Raw genomic sequence first — 4,781 nt, 5'->3', positions numbered from 1 at the left:
CCTTTTGAAGAATCATGTAAAATACAAGATGCATTCATGTCAGTTATTGAAAGAATGGTGCCCGACTTAACTGTGCAAGACAAGATCATACGTGAGTCTCAATTGTACAGAAAATGTGAAGGTAGCTTTTCAAGGAGTTTGGCTTTTAAACAACGGATAGCCGGTGAAGGAGCATTGGATCCTAGTAAGTACTAAGTATTTTTTTTTTTAATTTTAATAAGTATTTAACAATATGTGTATCTAATTTTTTCCTTATATATAGTCTCTTGGTGGCAAACACATGGATCTTCGGCCCCTACGCTTCAACAATATGCAATACGCATATTAAGCCTTTGTTGCTCTGCTTCCGATTGTGAGCGCAATTGGAGCACATTTGATTTTGTACATATGATCTTGTATATTAGTTTGTAATTATACTTTTTACATCTATTTCTTAACTTAAATAAAGAGTATTTATGGATTCAGATTCACACCAAGAAGAGGAATAGACTAGAACATCAGCGCTTGAATGATCTAGTCTATATCCAATATAATCGTCGGCTTCATTCAAGGTTCCAAGAAAGAAGGGAAAAAGGCAGCAATTGTGATCCATTAATTCTTGATGAAATGAATTGGAGTAGTGAATGGATAACAGGGGATCAAGAAGATGGAGATTTAGTCCATCCTGGAGACGACCTCACATGGGGAGATGTTGATAGAGCAGTTGGTGCATCTACATCGGTGGGGGGTCGTAATTTACCTAGGAGGGCTCAAGGATCAACAAGTGCAGCCAATATTTGCTACACACGTCGTGGTAGGGGAAGGGCCACTATTGAGGAATCGTCAGATGATGAAGTTGAAGAAGAGGTCCACGATGTGGTGCGTGATGATGAAGATATTGAAGAAGACTTTGGTGATGGGCCAACTGATTCTATGAATCAACAACAACAGGAGGGAGAAGAATTAGATGTTGATTTGTTAGCTTGATTATGGTTAAACAAGAACAAAGTTTAGCTTGATGGTTTATTTTGTTGTTTTAAAATTTATACTTTAAAGCTTACTAAAGTTTAGCATTTTGGTTTATTTTTATGTTTCTTAATTTCCATTAGGTGTTAAACATTAAAATATCATGGTTCATGGACTCATGGTCTATGATGGACTTTGTGGATCTCGTTTTGGGCATCATAGAGGTAAGTATATCTAACTACATACTTAAATAGTTAAATATTATATTATTTATAATATTTCATTAGGAATTATATGTTGTTATGCACTTATGCTTTTAATTTATAGCTTTTTTTTTATGAATAATTTTTTTATTTTTTGTTGTGTATTCTCATGTTAGAAAATATATCACTTTGCAATTTGCATTGATATGAATTTCATGTTGAATGTTGATTCTTGTCTCTTGATGTTGCTTAAAGTGTGTACTTTTTTCCCTTGATGTTGCTTAAAGTCGTGCTTCTTGTATTTTGATATAACTTAAAGTCTTGATTTTTACAAGCAATTTAAAATTAAGTATATCATTGTTATACATTTGTACTAGATATTATAGATATATTAAAAAAATAGCAACGTCTTTTTTGGCGCCGTATTCGCCGTAAGGCGGGTGCCTTCTCGCCTAAGCGCTTAGACAGCCCTCCAGCACCTTGGTTCTCCTTGGCGCCGTGATAACTATGTTACAATGGCTTTTTCCCCTAGCACATAGACTTACCTTGCTTAATATTAATACAATCCACAATACAGAACATGGTTCTTAATCATGGAAAATCTAGTAATTGAAGACCACAATCTGACAATCATGACTGCTAGAAAATTTGCATCAATGAAAAAGACAATACAAGTATACAACATTACAAAAAAAAAAAAAAACCAAGGAAATCAGAACAGAGAAAGATTTCTATTCTGTGTGAGTGAACTAAGGAAGAGGAAGAAGAAGATTAGAAGAAGAGAAAAGACTGATTACTAATTAGTAGTAGAAAAAGGGGGGGAAAAAAAGAGGTGAAGACTCTGAAGAGTCGAACAAACCAGACTCTGTAGGGTCAAGGAAGAAGAAGGTTAGAAGAGGAGAAGAGAAGAAGAGAAGAAGCCAGAGGCAAAGAAGAAGAAGGTTAGAAGAAGAGAAGAAGAGTCCATAGACTCAAAACCAGAGACAAGGAAGAAGAAGTTTAGAAGAAGAGGAGAAGAGTCGAACATACCTATCTTCGCTGGAGCACAGAAGCAGCAATGCCGGAGAAGGAACAACTATCGCCGGAGCAAAATAAGATCAGAACAGAAAAAGATTTATGTTCTATATGAGTGAACTAAGGAAGAGGAAGAAGATTAGAAGAAGAGAAGAGACTGATTACTGATTTAGTAGTAGAAAATGGGGAAGAAAAAATGAGAGGTGAAGACTCTGAAGAGTCAAACAAACCACTTTGTAGGGTCAAGGAAGAAGAAGGTTAGAAGAGGAGAAGAAGAGAAGAAGAGAAGAAGCCAGTGGCAAGGAAGAAGGTTAGAAGAAGAGAAGGAGAGTCGATAGACTAAAAACCAAAGACAAGGAAGACGAAGGTTAGAAGAATAGAAGAATAGAAGAAAAGAAGAGTCGAACATACCTATCTTCGCCAGAGCACGGGAACAGCAACGCCGGAGCAGGAACAACTATCGCCGGAGCAAAATAAGGGTTGAAGGGTTGAAGGGAGTCTTCGGTCTTCACTTTGAGACTTAGGGTTGGAGGGTTGAAGAGAGTCGGAGTCGCGACTTGTCTCTTTGGTCTTAATTTAGACTTTTTTCTTTCTTTTTCATTGGTACAACTTGTTAATTTACACTTTTATCCCATGTAGCATTAATTTGTACATTTCAATTACACCTGCCAATAACATTGTTAGAAAGAGAATTAATTTAGTAATTAACAATAATAACTTCAGAAAAAAAAATGGCGATCGATTTATATGTACAACATCATAAATCGTCGCCGGAGACGATTTGACGACGCCATACGACCCTTGGTGGTCGATTAATGAAGGTGACACTAATCGGTCCACCGATTTGCCCTCTCCAAAACGCCGGGATGCCTTGGCGACGCTGTGACAACTATGATCCCATCTGACATAGATCCGATTTGTATCAATATCAAGATCTATATCAATATTGGTTGCAATAAACCATGAGTTTTAAAACCTTGCTCGAGTGTATCAGACCAAGAAGTGCGGTTGCTCTTTTTTTCATTTTGTAGTGGGTTTTCTTTTGTTGATATTTTTATGAAGAATAAACAAAGAAAAACACTACATAGGAAGAGGGAAATGAACAGAGTTTCTAGATGTCGATAACTTGGACTAAACTAAGCTAAATTTTTAAACCATCAAACCAAATCACTATGCTCTTTGAAACAAAAAGTCACATATGAAATAATAGAGTGAAGCTCCAAAAATAAGTGAACAGAGCTCCGTGGACAATGAAAAATGTTCAAGTCCAAAAAATGGTCTCCAAGTCTCTTGACTTGCTCAAGATTTCCACCACCGGAAGGCCTAATTTTTAAGTATTTTTTAGACTAATGAGAAGAATACTACTGTAACCCCACAGTCATTGAGGGGGGGGGGGTGAATTAGTGAGTCTAATTCAATTTTTAGAACTGATGTGATTGTCGACTTGACAATCATTGTAAAATCTGCACTTTATCGCATACAACCATATGCCCACAGCCTCTCATAGGTACTTCAAAGTATGCACACTCATTCTACATTCCATGCACTTCATAAAGAATAAAATATAATGAAATCCACATGCACAACATAAGAAATTTTACGACGTTCGGCAAGATGCCTACATCCCCAGAGCAGTGCCTGTAAAGGCCTCGTACCTACTCAATACACTATTTTAGTTGCACCTATAGTTGGGAGCACCCATATCTAATTTTTCCAACACACAATTGGGAAGACACACACGGTGCCGTTTTAATTCGCAATACCCACTGTAAGGGAGCACCCACCCTTGATACTTAGCACCGACTAAATTCCTAATACAGAGATACACAATAAAATCTAGGTAAGATAATTTGCCTTATAGTCCAACTTAAGCTAGCATACATACATCAATATCAACTACAACTAGCATGCGTATATTATTACTCAATACACTATGTTAATTGCTTCTACAGTTGGAAGTACCCGCACCCAATTTTTCAAACATACAGTTGAGAAGACACACATGGTGGCAATACAATTTGCAGCACCCACTATAAGGGGAGCACCCACCCCCGATGCCTAGCACCCACTAAACACCTAGTATAGAGATACACAATAAAATTGTGCTCATACAGTTTGTCCTATAGTCCAACTTAAGCTAGCATGCATACATCAATGTTAACTACAACTAGCTTCCATACATCATTAGACAATATGCTAAAGTAAATCTGGGGTTAGAAAGTCTCACAACCAGTTATCTATGATGCTCATATACTCTTAGAAGTACTAGGACCCTTCACTGATAGCTGAAAGCTCCAACTTCACCTCTCAAGGGGAACTTGGTTCTTCAATTGTCCACTGACCAATTTAATGCTCAAAGAGACTTCTCCATTGTCTTCTAGCTCTTCAATTCACCAAAGAACCCTCACTTCCTCTTCTCTTGGCTCTTGGTCAATGAAGCATCAAAATCCCTCAACTACCTTCTTAACCTCTCTTTAACAGTGTGAAAACAACTCACAAGAATCACTCAAACCCTTCAATGGCTCATACACAAAGGAAGGATCTTTATTCTTCTAAATCGTGGATTTCACTCTTCCAAAATGCTGTTCTTAGCCTTCCATGTGAAAGATCACCAAAAAA

Source organism: Macadamia integrifolia, chromosome 8 (genome assembly GCF_013358625.1).
Source record: "Macadamia integrifolia cultivar HAES 741 chromosome 8, SCU_Mint_v3, whole genome shotgun sequence".
NCBI classification, from domain to species: Eukaryota; Viridiplantae; Streptophyta; class Magnoliopsida; order Proteales; family Proteaceae; genus Macadamia; species Macadamia integrifolia.
The sequence above is the reverse complement of the archived record's forward strand: the minus strand, read 5'-3'. Positions refer to the sequence as shown.